Source organism: Scyliorhinus torazame, chromosome 18 (genome assembly GCF_047496885.1).
Source record: "Scyliorhinus torazame isolate Kashiwa2021f chromosome 18, sScyTor2.1, whole genome shotgun sequence".
NCBI lineage: Eukaryota > Metazoa > Chordata > Chondrichthyes > Carcharhiniformes > Scyliorhinidae > Scyliorhinus > Scyliorhinus torazame.
In genome coordinates, this window is record NC_092724.1 from 142,155,706 (window position 1) to 142,176,353 (window position 20,648).

Consider the following 20,648-nt stretch of genomic DNA (forward strand, 5'->3'; position numbering starts at 1 on the left):
CATCGGCCTTTTGAGGGGGCAGAGCAGTCGTCTACCGGCATTTAATGGGATAAAGTGAGAGAGGTTTTTCTTTTGAAGCTCTGTTTATATTCCTTTTGAGTAGTCATCCCATTGGGGCCTATAGAATGATGGGATAGCGCAAACTGTTTCCTTTGGGCAGTTAAGAACAATTGAGCAAAATCTAAGCAAGGTCAATGGAAGTGAAAATAGAAAGCACGTTTTGTAAGACATAAAAGTAGTGGCGATCAGGAATCCTTCGCCTGCCTCAATTGCTATGGATGGTAAACATCCAAAATTGATGGATTGTTTTTAGGTGTGATGACCTGATCAAGGGATAAATGTGACAAAAACCATGAAATAGAGTTGAGGTACAGATTCTCCATGATCTAATCGAATGACAGGATAGTCGCAAAGGGCTAACTGGCCTGGCCCTGTCACTATATTAATCAGGCAGCTGTAAGGAGTGCCTCAGGTTGAAATTAAAGGCTGGTCTGGAATGTGTGCAATGTTCCTCTGCATATTGCATTCCTGGGGCATCTTGGAAATGGAATGAAGCACCAAAATGGTGATCCTTCAATAAGTACAAGATAATTTACTAAAATTGTGGGTATCTATGAGCAACTAGCAAATATATATTTTTATTTGTTGCCGTTGGAGAAACTTTGTAGAATATATAGTTCAGAGCTCCCCCGCCCGCCCACCCCGATAAATGATCAAGTTTAGAAACTAGCCTACATTTCAGCTCAGTATGATGGAATGAAAGCTGTCTCTGCTTGCTTGATGCCTGTAAATTTGGCTAACCTCAATCCAATTGCAAAGAAACTGCCTCTAGTTCCCTTTTAATTGTACTACGTTTACCATTTCAATAGGAGGCTGGCTTATGTGGAAAACGTTAACAAGACATGAGGTTGGCCTAGGGTCGGGAGATTCAGACAGCTGTAATTTATGGGGAAGAATAGAGAAGGAAGCTTTGCTGTACCTGACCAGTGATTGCATTGTCATATTGAACGACTGGTCTGGAACACTCCCTTTTCCCAGAGCAAATATTCCTTGTGAACTATGTACAAATCACACAAAAAAATCCAAATGGAAAAATAAGGGCTCTGTGTAATAGTGGCGATCTTTGGAGCACAGTGCAAGTACACTCAGGACCAGCTCCCTTAAGACGAATGATGATGTTCCAACAGAGTAGGAACAAAGGTTTCTCTTCACTAAATTTACTCTGAGCAGCCATTCACTGTTCTTCTATTGCTGTGGCTAATTCAAAAATTACTCAACATTTCCCTATAAAAATGCATAATTTGAGAAGCAGAGTAAACAATGTGAAACCTGTTTGGTAAATTGACGTACGACACTCGGGGAAAATCCTAAACCCTATTTTTAGAATGATTCCTGGATCTCTTCCAGTGCAATTTGCTTCATGTCCCAGACAGACCCATTTGGTGCCGTCCTATTTACACTCTAGTTCACAGTAGGGAATGTCGGAACATTTCCACAGTTTGTTTTGTGCTCCGTGTGTACATCCACCTCCTGGGGTGTGTGTGGGGGGGGGGGATACGCACACACTTAAATTGCAGTAAAACATGCTTACCCGTTTATTCAAAATGTGTAAGGACATAAATAGGAGCAGGAATAGATCACATGGTTCTTTGAGCCTGCACTGCCATTCAATGGGATTATAGCTGATCTTCGGTATAGAGTCCATTTACCCACCCTATCCCCATATTCTCATGTGGCCAACAATCTATCAATCTCTGTCTGACTATACTCAACAACTGAGCATTCACTGACCTCTAGAGTAGAGAATTCAAAAGATGATGTTGTGTTGCGTTTTTTCTTTAAAACTAAAATCACTCAATCTCTCGCTGTTATATCTTTTTTTTGGGCTGCTCCAATGAAAGTTCTCATTGCAAGAACACACATGGAGCTTTTCCCAGGAAATCATGAGAGGATGCTTTCAATATGTCTATCCGTAATTAACCATAGTCCATGAGGAACTGTGGGCACATCCTTTCTGAGGGAGAGGGAATGAAGTGGTCATAGCTCGTGGGGCATGTATTCCGCGCCCAGCGTAGCTGACCAGGAATCTCTCATCCTCTTGCAACCTGCCCTAGGCATGTTGGAAACACTAGCAGGTTGGTTTTAAGCCATTGGCCAGATTCTGAACACTCCTTTTGTGGCCATCAAAGTCCAAGAGTAGGTCTTCAACTTGGATCTTCTGGCCCAGAGGCAAGAGTGCTACTTACTGAGCCACAAGACATTCTGTTCTTCTATGCAAGACAAATGGAGTAGAACCTATTGCTGTACTGGGGTCACATTCTATCCCAGTTGCTTTTTGCAATCAAAATTATTTCCATTTGCAGTGCCATAATTTATAAATTATAGATTTTTGCCTCTGGTTAATAAATTTCAAGTTCCTGATCTTTCCTGTCTGTGAAGGGGTTTTGCTCAGAATAGAAAACCCACGCGGTGACAAAATTAATATGTCATTGAATTTACAGTGCAGAAGGAGGCCATTCGGCCCATCGAGTCTGCACCAGCTCTTGGAAAGAGCACCCCACCCAAGGTCAACACCTCCATCCTATCCCCATAACCTAGTAACCCCACCCAACACTAAGGGCAATTTTGGACACTAAGGGCAATTTATCATGGCCAATCCACCTAACCTGCACATCTTTGGACTGTGGGAGGAAACCGGAGCACCCGGAGGAAACCCACGCACACACTGGGAGAACGTGCAGACTCCGCACAGACAGTGACCCAAGCCGGAATCGAACCTGGGACCCTGGAGCTGTGAAGCAATTGTGCTATCCACAAGGCTACCGTGCTGCCCTCATGATGCACTGCAAGCTGTCCATGGAGGGTCTCAGTGAGCTATGTAAATATGGCTACCTAATGGTGCATGTAATCTATTATACTAATGGCTACCCAGTGTCTTCTCATAGTTTGTTCACTTAATTATTAAAACAATGCAACTTTCTGTTCTGCCGCCATCAAAATCTCTCTGTCCAGTTACTATTTGGTTAAAATGTTCGTGTTGCTGATCCCTTTGTTAGACCTCTCTAGAAACGTGAAGTGAATAAACAACTGAAGTTTAATTAGAAATTTAGTGGCAATCGCATTATTTACAGTCCGATTTTATTTTCTGGAGATAGAAAGCCAAATCCTGGCTTAGGCCTTTTTTCTCTTTTCTCTATATAATGTTAATAGCCCTACGTGGTGAGTGGGGGAAAATAGGAAGTATTTCTCTGGGTGCACTCACCTTGTAAACAAAGGGGGGAATGCCAAGTATTAGTTTTGTGTTATTTGAAAGATGTTAAAAAAAAATATATATATATATTAAGTACTGATAATTCTACATCTGTCCAATAGTGTCAAATGTAAAGATACTCTCATGAAATAAAGCAAGCTCAAATTAGTTAGTCTATTCGATTACTTACACAGTCGTGCTCCAAGGACTAAGTAATAGCAGTTTACATGGTCGTGCTCCAGGGATTAAGTAATAGCTGTGATATTGTTTTTAATTTATTCATTTAAATTTTCTTGAGGCTGCTAAAAGTTTAATGAAACTAAAATCGATGTAATGTTCTCTTATTTAATGGCTTATATCAGTCAAAGTTACTGCACGCAGGATTGATTACACACCGTGTGTGCGTGCGCGCGTGCGTGTGTGTGCGCGCGCGTGCCTAGGACCATAGAATGTGACAGCCTACAAGGCCATTCGTTACCCCTCACGTGCTGTCCGATTGGCCCATTTCCCCATCCCCTTCTAAAGCATTTTTTAAAATCACTTTAATTTTAAATGGTTATATAGATTCTATTTCAGTCACCTGTTTCTGGTGGGGCAGACATGCCATACAGTTATTCTCCCAAATTTTATCTTCATTCATTTGGTGATCATCTTAAGCTTATGATCTTTTGGTTACTTAACTTGCCAACCAATAAAAATCCATCGAATCCCTGTAATGCAGAGATTTTTAAACCAGAAAAGCCTGTTCGGTTGAGCAACGAGCCTAGTGGCCCATCGAGTCTACAGTGACACTCTGAAAGGGCACGTTACCTCGTCCCATTCTGGCACCCCACCTAATCTGCAAATAATACATGCCTTGACAATATTTTCTGTCAGATCCTCCTTGAAGCTCCTTCGAATGAAAAGAATCGCAGTTTCTCTGGTCTGTCCTTAGTATTAAAGCCCTTCATCTCTGGTATCACTGCACATTCTCCACCATCCTCCAGAAAGGGCATCCAGAACTTGACAAGACTATTTGCAACAGCAGCGTAACCAATTATTTAGTGGGTTTAGCTTTTGCACCCCATTCGCCTACTTTTAAAACTTATTGTACTTTTCTAAAAATACGATTTACATCTTGTTTGCCACTTTGAGCCCTGCAGTCTCTTGCACCTCTGCTGCTTTGATAATGTCACCTTTCAGAATATAAATGTTTTTCCTTCTTTCAAAACGTGCATTTTTATTTGGCAACCATCTACTAACCTGCCTATGTCCTCCTGAAGTCTTTTTACAGTTTACTGTACAGTGTTTTAACTGAGAATTAACTTTAAATGTTGCTCCTGCCATGACATTTTGGATTTTACTTCTGGAAACTAGAAACTATTGCAGTTGACTATAAAAATGGGTTTTGCACCAACTGTGTATATAATGCTCCCTCTTGAACAGCAGCAGCCATTCATTTCTGGTTTACAAGGAGGGCTTTTAAGTCTTTCAGATGTGCTGTCACCCTAAACATTGTTTCTGGGAGCTCACCAACAACCAGGCTTTATTAATACATTTTGGCACTATCGAGATCTATCATGCGGATCTAGTGAAGTCTCGCGACACTAAAACGCAGTAGATATTTGAGTTACACTTCTCGGATGCAAACAAGAATCTTTATTGCCTCTATTTGATTACAATTGAGAGAAACTTCAATCTATTCTCAATAAAGTCCGGCTAGCAACGGATTTAAAGAGAAGTAACTTATAAACAATTTAACTTTCAAAATAATACAGAAATGGTTTCTTGCTTACGGAAAAACAGCTTGCATTTACTTCAAGAGTTAGAGTGGAAAAGCGAAAATATGAAAATAGAGATAGTGAGTAGTTAGATCAAAGTATAGAATGATCCCAGAATAAAGATGGCCGTGCGGATCATCATGCTTAAAGAGAATTTTATCTGTCTGAAGCCATCTGTCTACACCTCTATGTCATCCTAATTAGTTTGGATGAGAATCAAATACATTTGATTTGATGGTTAACTGTCAATCCTTAATGTGCAATATAAGTTCTGAATGTTTCATGTTTGAATATTTGTGTATGTTATGGAATGCGATTCCGTGCTTTTATCAAGACTGGTTTCTACTAGTTTTCTGCTGGCTTTGCTTTGTCCACATTCTGGACAATGGTGCCTTCATATTGGTATGGTGCTTACTTGACCTTGATCTCGATTACTGGTACAGCTTATTTCTTAATGTCAAACTGACTTTGAAAATATGTTCATCAGAACAATAGCTTGTTCATTTTCTCAGCAAAAATGTTGTTTTAATCTACAATTAGTTTGTGGATGTGTCAGGCTTTTGTGCTTCTGTTGAAGTTGTGTGTTTTGTCGTGGTCTAAGGTTATGAGTACTGAAATCCTTATTTTTAAATGGGTATTAAAACTGGGCTTTAATATTTACTTTAAAATAGCCATTTACCTATCTGAAAATAGTTGATTCCCTTCAATCTGCCCTTTGATAAATAGAAAGATCAAGTGAGATATGTCACAAAACGATGAAACAAAGGAGTAAATGCGATAGGATAGGTAAAAGCGTGAAGAGGAACTCATTCACATTGTCATTGCAGTTTTCAACAATAGAGTGGGCAAGCCTTGCATTACAGCAAAAATTATTATAATTCTTAAAGAATCATTATTATAACGCAATTAATCAAATTTGATTCTACTGATTCAGTATTAATCTATTAGCAATATGCTAATAATACAGTCAAATAATTGATTGATCAGTAACAGTTCAACAACAATATTACAGTTCTATTTCATCTAATGGTGGTGCAGTCGGGTTAGTGTGAATCATTCTGATTGTTGGGCCCTTGCATTTAGTGAACAGTTGTTTAATGCATTTGATCACCAGGAATGTCATCTAAATAATGAATCCTGCTATACAGAAGGGAAAGATTATTCTTACTGTGGACGTTGCTGTGGGTCCCAACCACCCGCAAAGTTTCTCGTAGATAGAGGTATCTGGGGGTGAGTCAAGTTTCTTGACTTCCTTTTGGATATGTGATGCCAGATCTTTAATCTCCTGTGAGTTATCTGGAATAAAAGTGCAACACTCCGCACCAATCAGGGCGCAGGTGCCACCTTTTTCGGCTGGCACATAGTCAAGTGCCATTCGATTTTGTAATGCCATGGTTCGAATTGCTCGCATTTCATCAGAACTTTTATCTAGGGCAGTGGCGATGTAATCGGCTACGTTTTGTACGATGGGTGTCTTTTATTCGGTTTATTGGCAACCCTTGTCTCCCAATAAAAAGGAATAAGTTTAGCATAAATTGCGTCTCGTAAGGTTATAGCGCGTTTATTTCTTCGAGTGACTGGTTCTGAAACATAAGGGAGATGAGGAAGATGACGGATGGCGCTCGCGAATAATATAAGACGGCTGTTGAATGTGGTGATGAATCCGTCGAGAGTTCTGGTACCGGAGGTGGTGGTGTCCATGGATACGGAGAAAGCATTTGACCGGGTGGAGTGGCGGTACTTGTTCGAAGCTTTGGGAAGGCTTGGGTTTGGGCCGCGATTTGTGGCATGGTTGCGATTGCTGTATGTGGCGCCAAGAGTGAGGGTGAGGACAAATTAAATGAGCTCACGAAGCTTTGATTTAGATGGGTACGAGGTAGGGGTGCCGCTGTTGCCACTGCTGTTTATGCTGGCCATAGAGCCATTGGCGATGGCTCTCGGGGTCGGCAGAGTGGCAGGGGATAATGAGGGGACAGAGGGAGCATCGGGCATCGCTCTGTGCCGATGAGCTCTTGCTGTCTGTTTCGGATCCGTTGGAGAGTATGGGAAGGATTATGGGCCTGTTGGGGAAGTTTGGAGGGTTATCGGGATACAGCTGAATGTAGGGAAAAGCGAGGTATTCCCGGTGAATGAGCACAGTGGGCTAATTTAAGGGGGATGCCATTTACGGTAGCGAGGGATAGGTTTAGGTACTTGGGGATTCTGGTAGTGAGGGAATGGACGGGGCTCCATAAGTAGAACTTAACGAAGCTGGTGGAGGAGGCCAGAGAGAATCTTAAGAGGTGGGATACACTACACTTAACGTTGGCGGGGAGGGTCCAAGTGGTGAAAATGAATATTCTGCCGAGGTTCTTGTTTATCTTTCAGGCTCTCCTGATCTTTATACCAAAGGCCTTTTTTCGGAAAGTGGACACGATCATCTCTGACTTTGTATGGGCGGGGAAGGTGCCGGAAGGAGGGTGGGGAGGACCCTGCTACAGTGGCAGCAGGGGGGTTGGCGTCGCCAAACTTGCTTCATTATTATTGGGCAGCAAATGTGGGCAAGGTGCGGCGGTGGTGGGAAGGAGAAGGGGTAGAGTGGGTTAGGATGGAGGAGGAATCTTGTAAGGGGTCTAGTTTGAGGGCTATGGTGGCGGCAGTGTTGCCAATGGCTCCGAGTAAGTATTCAGGGAGCCCAGTGGTGCAGTCCACGGTGAAGATATGGAATCAGCTGAGGAGGCATTTTGGGGTGGAAGGAATGTCGGTGCTAACGTCGCTGTGCGAGAATCATGGGTTTGAGCCGGGGGGGGATGGATAGTGTATACGGGAGGTGGAGGGAATGGGGCTGGTCAAGGTGAGGGATTTGTATTTGGAGGAAGGGTTCGCCAGTCTGGAGGAGCTAAGGGAGAGGGTAGAGCTGCCGAGGGGTAGTGAGTTTGGGTATCTACAGGTTAGGGACTTTGCACACAAGGTCTGGAAGGGGTTCCCACGATTACCGGGATACACCCTGCTGGAGCGACTGCTGCTTCTGGATGTGGAAGTGGAGGGAAGAATTGGGGATATATACAAGCGACAGGGGGAGCAGGGAGGCGAGCGGGTGGTGAAGTTCAAGGAGAAATAGGAAGCGGACTTGGGAATGGAGATCAATTGGAGAGTATGTAGTGAGGCACTGCGAAGGGTAAACGGGACCTTCTCTTGTGCAAGGATGAGCCTGATACAGTTTAAGGTGGTGCACAGGGTGCATATGACTCTGGCGAGAATGAGTGGGTTCTTTCAGGGGGTAGCAGATGAGTGTGAGAGGTGTGGGCGGGGGCCAGCGAATCATGCGCACGTGTTTTGGGGTTGTGAAAAATTGGGAAGATTCTGGGGGGGGAGGGGGGGGAAGGAGAACAATTTGTACCAACTGTATAGTTGATTGTTGGGAAGAATGTTTCCCAGGGTGTTTATTTGCTGAAACCTACTTTGATACAAGTTTTAATAAAATGCCTTTTTTTTTTAAAAAGGATGACGGCTGGCAGGTACTATTTATCCTAAATAGCAAGAACCTGACAAGTATTTTGGGAGCCAGGAATATGCTTTGTCATTACAAATCTAAGTACCAATGATCTGAGAATGTTTTGTTATTTGTGATGTTGTGTATGCCTGCTATTGTTGAGGACCGTTCAGTTCTTTGTAATACATTTTTAAGCTGTATTAACATTCAAATAATTAGTACAAACTATTGCCCATTTTCATCCCTTTACAGTGATTACTAGTGAGGCATATTGATCCTTTTTGTTTAATATTAGTTGGGAGGCTAATATATTGAGGATTTTTGTTAGGGTTATATTTAAGGTTGTGCCATCCTGAAAAGGTGTTTAGTGGATAGCCTGCAGATTTCCATAAGTTAATAAAGTTCTTTAAATAAATCTTATACCTTCCTTGTTCACATGAATATGCTCCAGAACAGACCACTACAGAGCGAGGGACACTCTGATAGATATACCATTCTGCTGTTTCTGAAGCATTAAAGGGGATAGTTAAGAACGGAATACCTTCTCCTGAGTTAGTAGGGGTAGCAATGCATATCCAACAATTGGAAGTGTTGAAATTTTTAGCATATATCTTAGATGTGTAAAGGAATGTGTTCTCATTCAGTTCAGGTACAACATTTACAAAGCCAATCATATAACTGAAAATGAATATTACAGTGTACATTTTTACAGATCTTAATATGCGCGCTTCACATGTGATGTGTGGATCCAACTTTTCTTTCCTTAGTATTGCTTAAAACATTGATATACTGATTAAAAATTGATATCATGATTACATAATTCGGTAATAAACAATTTCATGTATACAATGAAATGATTATACAGTAAAATAACTGAAGTTGAGTATATAATTTAGTAATAATTGGTAAAATAATGATCAAAATTGATTATGTAATAGTAATAAAATTATTAATAATAATTCACAAATGAATAATAATGCAGTAAATAGTTCAACTTTCTATTTTGATGTTATTGGCTAGTGGTGCATATGAATTAATATGAACATGTGGATTGGTGGGGCACTATGGGTAGGCATGCATTAGCCAAAGTATCTGATCAACATTAGTACTTAAATGATGAGTCCAAATATGCAAAATAGGATAAGTCCCTGAATGATGTTAATTCCTGTGCCACCCAACCAATTGGAAAGCCAACCCCAAAGAGCGTAATCAAAGGATTGGTCAAGTTTTTTTTTAAACTTTGTATTGGATGTGAATTGCCACGTCTTTGACATCCTCTGGATTATACACAAAAGCCTGTTGAAAGGGTTAATTTTCCTGCAGAAACAAAAAGGGGCGTATAGCTTGGAATGATGCCATTCGCATCTTTTTCAAACTTTTTTTTTAAATGTCACTCAAATGGACTGGGAGTAAAAGTTAGATTGCTGCCAAATTACTGCTTATCAATTGTCTTAGAACGGTGTTCTTGAAACATAGATTTGCTTTTAATCAGAGTTTTTTTTTTTTTTTAAATAGCTTCCACATTGAAGTCTTAATTTCCAAGCTAATTTTAAACATTTATATTAAAATATCAAACACAATAACTTATTGAATATATGACTGAACCAATCTTGCGCTGAATGAACTTGGTTTTCTGTAGATAAATTTGTCGGCTCTGTTGAAGAAAGCACAGCTAACAAGATTTGTTAATTTCTTAAAATTAATAAAGCAACATTCAAAATAATGACAGTTTTCTCAAGTTAACAGTTCTAGGCAACTTTTTGGCGATACGTGACTTAGGGCGTATCCATGTAGCCAGGAGGCGGGCCTTCAGTGTAGGAGTCCAGTTTGTAATCATGAATTCTGAAATTCGCAAAATCGCCACCTTCAACACGAGAAAGGAATTTCATATCTTTTCTGGAATTTATTTTCGAAGTGAGTACAGGGGTTAGATTTGTCATTAATGGAGGAGGAGATGCACCGATTGACGTGCTATTTTTAACAGTTGCTGTTTCAGACTGGGACTGGGGTCTGGGCAGGATCAAGTTTAAAGCGGCAGACAGTTCTGGTTTTAAACCAGTGACAAAATGTGTTTTAGCTGATAGATATTTTAAATGGTTTAAAACCCAGGCTGTTGTCTTTATCACTTCAATTCCAAGCTGTTTGGTGCTTAATGGGTTAAGTTGTATTACACTTTGTCTGCCACTAGGCTCGCTGCTCAACCGAACACGCTTTTCTTGTTTAAAAATCTCACCGTCTATTAAAGCTGCCATTTAGGCTTTTGGATCGGGGCCAGCAACATGTCGTGGATGGTCTCAGAATAAGATAACGGTTTGTTCTGGGGTAAAAGTGTCCTTGAACCCGAAACGGACAGATAGTCCATTTGGCCATACTCCCCCTGTGGAACTTCAATCAGTGTATTCATTGTTTTCATGTCAGTAGCAGCTTGTAATAATGTAGGATTTGATTTAGATATCACTGGTACATCTTGGGCCTTAGTTAAAATCATTTCAACTCTTCCCGTTGGTGGTGCTGTTAATTTGTCTGTCATTAATTTGTTATGACATTTCATGGTGTCCCTGTCACTTTCCAAAATACATTTTTCCTCAAGTAACTGGCACTTTTGACTTTTAAGACCATCATTTTCTGATATTAACTGTTGAAGTTTGGATTCTGCGTCAGTATTTTTCTTTTGTTGGAGTTCATCAATTTGTAATAGTAATAGCTGAGTTCTGCATTTTGAGTCTGCCAATAGTGTTTCAGTTTGATCAGATTTCTCGAGCTTAGACTTTCCAGCTCGCAATTGGTCAATGACTGCCATTAGTTTTTCTTTGGCAGTTTTAAGTTCGCAATTGTGTTTTGTGTTGGTGATTGTTTCTTGCTGCTTATGGAGTTGTGCCATTACTGCAAAAGACCATTTCATAGGTTTCTTTTGATCAATCGCGTGGTTTTTTTCCAAAACTTTTTTGACGTTTTCAAGGGACCACTGTCCTGTAAGGGTGTCATATTTTTAAAAAATTTTTGTGGATACTTTAGACAGTCCAAAATGTCTATAAATCTAAGATCTCCCAATATATCATCAACAGAGACATCTGCTACAGCACAAACTCCCCTTGAAGTTGTTCTCTACCTTTTGAAGGTTCTGAATCTATTTTAGGATTCATGTCCGCCATAAACTCAGCCTTACACACAATTCTTTGGTCGTCAACTATGTTTTTGTGCAATCTTTGATTACACCGCTGCGACTATTTACTATTCAGTCCCGTTTTATTTTAGTTTCTACGACCGGCACCCAATTGAATAACCCCTTCTGAAAAGGTCCTTTCTAAGGGGTCAAAGCACCATTTGATGTGGCTTTAAGACTTTTAATGGGTGAAAAAGATATTTTCTTACCCCAGTCTTGCCGTTTTTCGGATAGATGTTTTTGGGTCTTCCGTCCTTCTCGTCTTTATTCGGTCTTCCGATTTCCTCCGGCTCTGCGCTCCTCCCCCTTTGCCGACTGCGCCAAATTGTAATGATCTACCATGCGGATCTAGTGAAGTCTCGCAACACTAAAACTCAGTAGAAATTTGAGGTACACTTCTCGGATGCAAACAAGAATCTTTTATTGCCTCTATTTGATTACAATTGAGTGAAAATTACATTTATTCGTAATAAAATCTGGCTAGCAAAGGACTTAAAGAGAAGTAACTTGTAAACAATTTAACTTTCAAAATAATACAGAAATGGTTTCTTGCTGACGGCAAAACAGCTTGCATTTACTTCAAGAGTTAGGTTGGAAAAGTGAAAATATGAAAATAGGGATAGCGAGTAGTTAGATCAAAATATAGAATGATCCCGGAATAAAGATGGCCGTGCGGATCATCATGCTTAAAGAGAATTTTATCAGTCTGAAGCCATCTGTCTACACCTCTATGTCATCCTAATTAGTTTGGATGAGAATCAAATACATTTGATTTGATGGTTAACTGTCAATCCTTAATGTGCAATATAAGTTCTGAATGTTTCATGTTTGAATATTTGTGTATGCTATGGAATGCGATTTTGAGCTATTATCAAGACTTCTTTCTACTGGTTTTCTGCTGACTTTGCTTTATCCACATTCTGGGCAATGGTGCCTTCATATTGCTATGGTGATGTGTTTTGTCATGGTCTAAGGTTATGAGTACTGAAATCCTTATTTTAAAATGGGTAATTTTAGTGAGGGTCACGAAGAATCCAGCACAAGTTTCAAGGATACAAAGAAATAACATTTATTTACAATAACATATATGTACACAACAGTAGCAGCCTCACTTGTTGCTTACTCCTTCCTACTGGTTCCAAACTGGCCAGCTTTATTTATACAGGGAGTCTGCTAATGATTTCTCCCCCCCCCCCCATTGGGGAAGCTCATACTCCCACAGGATTGTGGGATTGTCATTAGTCCCCAGCCAATGGTAAGCAGGCAGGTTATAACCCCTCCCAAAAAAAGTCCAAAGAATCAACCGAAGACCCTGGCGAAGGAGGGCGTCGGACTCGTTTTGCCGCAGGCCGGACACCATTTGCACGAGGTGCTGGATCGGGCGGCGTGTAACGAGACGGAGACCGGCGATTCCGTGATGAACGGCGTAACGGTTGTACATCCATGGCCCGTGGGCCCGAGGATTCCCCCTCTGATGCGTCCTGTGTCTCCATCTCGGAGTCAGAGTCTGCTGCCTCTATCATCTCGGCGTCTCTATCTCCGCGCGGTTCTGTAACGACCTGCGCAGGCTTTGAGTGAGGCACCAGAGGAAGATTGTGAGGACTACTTTCCATTGTCTCTGATTTCTGCGGCTGTAGAAATGAGCTCCGGGGGCGGGGAATCTTTGGAAGGGATAGTCTTCTGGACCGAACGTGGTCTACATGTTTGCGCTGGAGACGACCCTGGGCTTGCACCTGGCAAGATATAGGGCCCGTTTGGCGAAAGATTGCGCCAGGAACCCACTGGGCACCACCAGCAAAATTGCAAACGAACACTGGGTCACCGGGCGCAAACTGCCGAATCGGCCGATGCCGAGAAAATCCCTGTGTCTGCCGTTCTTGTGTGCGGCGTACTTTTGCACCAATGTCCGGGGAAACCCTACTAAGGCGGGTGCGATGTCTCCGGCCCATTAGGAGTTCTGCGGGAGCTACCCCAGTCACCGCATGGGGGGTGGTCCTATACGAAAACAAAAAGCGAGCCAGTCTCGTATCCATCGACCCGGAAGACTTCTGCTTCTTTAGGCCTCGTTTGAATGTCTGCACTGCGTGCACCGCCAACCCATTTGAAGCTGGGTGGTAAGGGGCAGTGCGGATATGGCGTATGCCATTCATTTTCATGAACCTTGCAAACTCCTCACTGGTGAATGGAGTGCCGTTATCCGTGACCAGCACCTCGGGGAGACCATGTGTACTAAAAGTCAAACGCATCTTCTCAATTGTTGCGCAGGACGTTGTGCCGAGCATCTTATGTACCTCTAGCCATTTAGACTGGGCGTCGATTAATAAAAGGAACATGGATCCTTGAAAAGGGCCGGCGAAATCCGCATGCAAGGCCGCCCTGGCCATTCCCAGTGATGTAGGGGCGCGGCGGGCAGAAGTTTCTGATGCTCCTGGCAAATGGAGCAGTTTTGGGCCACCTTCTCAATGTCGACGTCGAGGCCTGGCAACCAAACATAACTCCGGGCCAACATTTTCATTTTGGTCACACCAGGATGCCCATTGTGCAAGTCTCTCAGTATCAGCTCCTGTCCTTTTTCCGGGACAATCACACTCGTCCCCCACAAGAGGATGCCGTCTTCCACGCTGAAATCTGACAGCTTAGAGAAAAACGCCCGCAACTCGCCTGGGAGCTGTTTATGCTGCCCACAATACCGGACTATGTGTCGAACCTTTGACATGGCTGGCTCCGTCCGGGTCCACTCACTGATCTGTGATGCCGTGACAGGCAAGGTGTCCATAAAATTTAGGGTTGCAACCACCTCATCGGTCGTGGGGGTCGACATGGGGCCGGTCGATAAAGGCAATCGGCTCAGTGCGTCGGCATTCGCTATCTGCGTTCCTGGTTTGTGCTCCAGGGAATACTCGTATGCAGCGAGCAACAAAGCCCAGTGCTGGATCCGTGCGGAAGCAATGGGCGGTATTGGCTTAGCCTCTCTGAAAAGTCCCAGCAGAGGCTTATGATCAGTCACGATAATGAAGTGGTGGCCATACACGTACTGGTGGAAACGTTTCACCGCAAAGACCACTGCCAGGCCCTCCTTCCCGATTTGCGCGTACTTTTTTTCCGCTGCAGTCAATGTGCGGGAGGCGAAAGCTATCGCTCGGCCCCGTTCTCCATCTTGTGGGACAGGACGGCCCCAATACCATACGAGGATGCCCCAATACCATACGGGGATGCATCACATGTGACGAGCAAAGGCTTTCCAGGATCATAGTGGGTTACTAACCCAGACGACGACAATTGTTGTTTTACCCGCCCGAAAGCGGTTTCTTGCGGCTGACCGCAAACCCAGGTGTGATTTTTCTTTAGCAGAAGATGCAACGGGGCCAGCGTAGTTGCCATTAGGGGGAGGAACTTCCCGTAATAGTTTACGAGGCCGAGAAAAGAACGAAGATGCGAAGTGTCAGTCGGGGCGGGGGCCTGTTGAATCGCGCGCACCTTCTCTTCGACTGGGTGCAAGCCTTTGCGGTCCACCCGATAACCCAGGTAGACTACTTCCTTTGCCTGAAAGACGCACTTTGTGCGACGTAAACTGACTCCAGCCTCCGAAAAGCGTCGAAGGACAGCCTCCAGATTTTCTAAATATTCCTGCTCCGACGTCCCTGTGATCAAAATGTCATCTAAGTAGACAGCGACAGGCGGTAAACCTCTCAAAATGCCCTCTATAAAGCATTGAAAAATAGCGCCAGCAGAGGATACTCCAAAGGGCAAACGTGTATATTCATACAGGCCCCGGTGTGTATTAATCGTTACATATGGTCGGGAGGCAGGGTCCAACTCCAACTGTAGGTAGGCGTGACTCCTATCTAATTTTGTGAACGAGAGTCCACCTGCAAGCTTTGCGTAGAGATCCTCTATGTGAGGCATTGGATATCGTTCGAGTCGAGAAGCCATATTCACTAAGTTTATAGTCGCCGCACAAGCGAACTGTGGCATCTGGCTTCATTACAGGTACAATTGGTGCTGCCCAGTCAGCGAAACGGACGGGCCTGATAATACCCAAAGTTTCCAAATGAGTGAGCTCCCCTTCTACCGTCTCGAGCAAGGCGTAAGGCACCGGGGGCACCCGGAAATAGCGCGGCGTGGCTCCTGGTTCGACTTGGATACTGGCTATGACCCCTTTTATTTTCCCCAAACTGGGCTGGAATACATCTGGGTATCGTCCTAGCACCTCAGTCAACCCTTCAGAAACTGTTTGGAGGATGTGCTGCCATTGCAAGCGCAAATGGCGCAACCAGTCCCGACCCAACAGGCTAGGCCCATGGGCGCGCACCACGATAAGTGGGAAACGCCCCTCCTGGCGTCCATAAACAACAGGGGTCATCGTAGTTCCTGCGATGTCCAATGGTTCCCCCGTGTAGGTGGCCAACCTGGCCTGTGTGTCGGTTAATGTAAGGGTCTGTATACCCTGCTTGATGCGGTTGAATGTCCTCTGGGCGATCACGGAGACCGCTGCGCCAGTGTCCAACTCCATCTCAAGCGGGTGACCATTGACCCGTACTGTCACCTTAATGGGGGCCACACGGGGAGCTGTCACACAATGCAGCTGCAGACAGTCGTCCTCCGTCTCCACATTCTCAGGAGTAGTCGCCGCAGGTTCATCCACATGGAAGATACGACCCCTGGGCTGGTCCCAGTTTCAGTCGGAACGACTGCGCCTCTGGCGCCCCCAGAACCGGCGTCCACGACGGGGTCGGCGCTTACAAGTCTGACACGGACATGGCTCCTCGTCTATTGGTTCTGGAGAAGACTCCCTTCGGGGAGGGATGTCCGACGGCCACTGCCGTCGGTCCGGACGTTGCCTCGCCCAAGGTACCGCAGGAGTGCGGGGGGACATTTTCGGATGGAAGGGGTTGCGCCCCAAGGCATGCACTTCCATTCCCTGTATCTCCTGCACTCCTCGTTCTGCGCTCTCTCGGGACAATACTATTTGAATGGCCTGTTGAAAAGTCAATGTTGGCCGAGCTAACAACTTTCTCTGGGTAGCCGCATTGTTAATACCGCAAATCAAACGGTCGCTTAACATTTCTGACAAGGTCTCACCATAGTCACAGTACTCCACAATCCTGCGTAGCCTGGATAGAAAGTCGGCAAGGGATTCTCCTGGGATCCTCTCAGCGGTATTAAACCAGTAACGTTGGACTATCGTGGACGGGGTTGGGTTAAAATGCTGACCCACTAAATTCACAAGTTCATCAAACGTTTTGATGTCAGGCGCAGCTGGGTACGCAAGGCTCCTAATCACCCCAAACGTATGCGGGCCGCAGGCGGTGAGCAATATGACCACCTGGCGCTCGTTTTCGGTGATGTTACATAGATAGATAGAATTTACAGTGCAGAAGGAGGTCATTCGGCCCATCGAGTCTGCACCGGCTCTTGGAAAGAGCACCCTACCCAAGCCCACACCACCCTATCCCCATAACCCAGAAACCCCACCCAACACTAAGGGCAATTTTGGACACTAAGGGCAATTTATCATGGCCAATCCACCTAACCTGCGCATCTTTGGACTGTGGGAGGAAACCGGAGCACCCGGAGGAAACCCACGCACACACGGGGAGGATGTGCAGACTCCGCACAGACAGTGACCAAAGCCGGAATTGAACCTGGGACCCTGGAGCTGTGAAGCAATTGTGCTATCCACAATGCTGCCGTGCTGCCCATGTTGTTTGCCCGGAAACAGTAACGCATCCGTTGTGCATACTGGTTCCAGCTTTCCAGCGCAGCATCAAAAACATCCAAACGTCCATACAGAGGCATGGTGTAATAGAAAACAACTTCCAACCTGTATCCAAAAAAAATCCAGGGAGGTGGCTTCAGCAGTGTAGACAGCTATTCACTTTAACCCTCGTCGCCAGTTTAGTGAGGGCCACGAAGAATCCAGCACAAGTTTCAAGGATACAAAGAAATAACATTTATTTACAATAACATATACACACAACAGGAGCAACCTCACTTGCTACTTACTCCTTCCTGCTGGTTCCAAACTGGCCAGCTTTATTTATACAGGGAGTCTGCTAATGATTTCTCCGCCCCCCCCCCCCCCCCCCCCCCCTCATTGGGGAAGCTCATACTCCCACAGGATTGTGGGATTGTCATTAGACCCCAGCCAATGGTAAGCAGGCAGGTTATAACAGTAATATAACTGGGCTTTGATATTTACCTATCTGAAAATAGTTGATTCCCTGTAGGCACTAATGAATATTAATTTTTATTTCATACCCACTGAGGTTCTGCACTTGCATTGACTGGTTACCACCAAGCCACAGATCATTCCAGTTAATCAACTGATTGGATTAAACAAATAACAGCACTTAATGCAATTTGTACGGGAAATTAATGACCATCTAAGCATTTAACCTGTGAACGTTTGAGACCATTGCAGTAATGAAACTATCTGACATGACTGAACCAAAAAAATAACAGGTGAGGGTGACGACAAATTTCTGATTTAAATTTTAGATATGGAGGTAGCTAAGTCCCAAATTGTTCCCAACATCAGCACTGTGAATATACACTACCCAATTCATTTATGTAGAAGACTGATTTTTTTTTATCAGGAGTTTTAATGGAATAGTTACAGTAGATACATTATCTTTTCATATATTACCTTGAGGTCACGTAACCACTTTGAATGGTACAGTTAGGAATTTCTGGCATCCTGTTATCTTAGTGAACTTTGTTCCCGGCAAGTTAGCTACATAACATTAAGTCCACCAGGCTGCTCACCTTTTCACCTTGTCTCCTCCTTTTTATATAATCCTTCCCTTTTTTTATTCTCTCTCGAGTTCACCCCTTGAACTCAGTAAACCATTCGGCCCATTGAGACTGCTCTGCCATTCAATGAGATCACGACTGATCTGATACAATCCTCAACTCCACTTTCCTGCCTTACTTCCATAACCCATGATTCTCTTAATGATTAAAAATCTGTCTATCTCAGGCTTGAACATATTTCATGTGACCAAAAAAGGTTAGGAGGGGTTATTGGGTTATGGGGATAGGGTTGAAGTGAGGGCTTAAGTGGGTCGGTGCAGACGTGATAGGCCGAATGGCCTCCTTCACTGTATGTTCTATGACCCAGCCTCTATAGCTCTCTGCGGTAGAGAATTCCACAAATTCACTACCCTCTTGAGAGAAGAAATTTCTCCTCATCTCTGACTTAAATGGGTGACCCCTTGCTCTGAGGTTATGCCCTCTGGTCCTAGACTCTCCCAGACGGGAAAACAGCCTCTCAGCATCCTGTCAAACCCCTTAAGAATTCTATTTGTCTCAATAAGGTTGCCTGTTATTCTTCTGAATTCCAGTAAGTGAGTACAGGCTCAACCAACTCAACATCTCCTCATAAGAAAATCCAGGAATCGACCGAGTGGACCTTCTCTGGGCTGCCTCCAATAAAAGTATATCTTTCCTTAGATAAGGGGGACAGAATTGTTCACCGTATTCCAGGTGTAGTCTAACTAACTATGCCTTGTACAGTTTTGCAAGACTTCCCTATTTTACATTCCATTCCATTTGCCTTCCCTATTACCTGCTGAACTTGCATGCTAACTTTTTGTGATCTGTGCACGAGGACCCCCAAAACTTCTGTGCTGCAGCTATCTGCATTTCTGCCCATTACACTGTCTATTTTAAGGTCCTTCCCTGGTCATTTATTTCCCATCTTTATTTGGAGTGAGAAGGTTGATTTCCCAACTTCCTAACTACGATTGGTGCCTTTGTATCCTTGAACATGGCCAGTTATTTTTTGTTTAACATTTTCACCATTTCTCTTAACTAATTCCTCTCCTGTCATTTATTTAACCTAAGGTAAGATGGGCAATTCAGTTAAACGTTAGAATTTGTATACAAATAGCTATTTTTGATGATGTATCAAAAATGGTGGTGGAAGCAGAAAAGTTGCATGGGTTATAGAGGGAGAATATATTTGTAATGTCAAAGAATCAACCCTCATATGAACACACTTCTGCAAATAAATAGGGCGTGATTCTCCATTTGGGAGCCGGTTCTTCATTTAAGAGACTAAGGGACTGCACCGCGTGAGTTCTATGACCCCAAAAGCAGTGCTGGACCCGAAGCGATTCACGACATCATAATGGGCTGGCGCAGGTGCCACATGGAGCTAGTGGGTGGCACTGTGGTTAGCACTGCTGCCTCAGCGCCAGGGTACCAGGGTTCAATTCTGGCCTCGGGTCACTGTCTGAGTGAAATTTGCACTTTCTCTCCCTGTCTGCATGGGTTTCCTCCGGGTGCTCCGGTTTCCTCCCACAGCCCAAAGATGTGCAAGTTAGGTGGATTGACCATGCTAAATTGCCCCTTAGCGTCCAAAAGGTTGGGTTGGGTCATGGGGTTGGGGTGGGGCTTGACCATAGGTACGGTGGTCTTTCAGAGAGTCGGTGCAGACTCGAAGGACCGAATGGCCTCCTTTCGCACAGTAGGGATTCTATGATAGTGCAACTCCAACGAACACTGGTGTGTGATTTGCTGCTGTCTGGATTGGCACCTAAGAGCTTGGCGAGCAGGAGCTGCACATAGGCACTCCACTCCCCACACATGCTCAACCCAGCCAAGAAGATGGCACAGCAGCATACCCATCCCGTTGATGGGTCGGCTGGGGCCAGGGGGGGTGCCTGGGGAGACACCCATACAACCCATGGTGCTAAGTTCACAGTGGGCAGTCAGCGAAGTGTGCAGCCACATGGCTGCCTTGCAGGCTGCAGCAATGGTGGTCCGTGCCCGCTCACCCCAACCCCTCGGCCCATGCCCCTGGGAGCGCAAATGCAATGCAAATTTATGCATGGCGTGGAATACGAGGGAGCACCGCTATCGGGCTGTCTTTTTCAACGGGCGGCCCGATAGCAAGGTCCTGCAGTCGTCCACCCCCTTCCAGCACTGCAAAGCAGCCCCCCCACCCCCAGATTGCTGGGGGGGGGGGGTTCTGTTAGTTATGGGGTCTTCCTGTTG

The 20,648-nt window shown here is 44.3% G+C and overlaps 1 protein-coding gene across 2 annotated transcripts in view; it reads left to right on the forward strand.

Moving 5' to 3' along the window:
- The window catches only part of LOC140395576 (transcription factor MafG), a 61,735-nt gene that overhangs the window by 34,202 nt on the left and 6,885 nt on the right, over positions 1–20,648 (forward strand). The window lies entirely within an intron of this gene.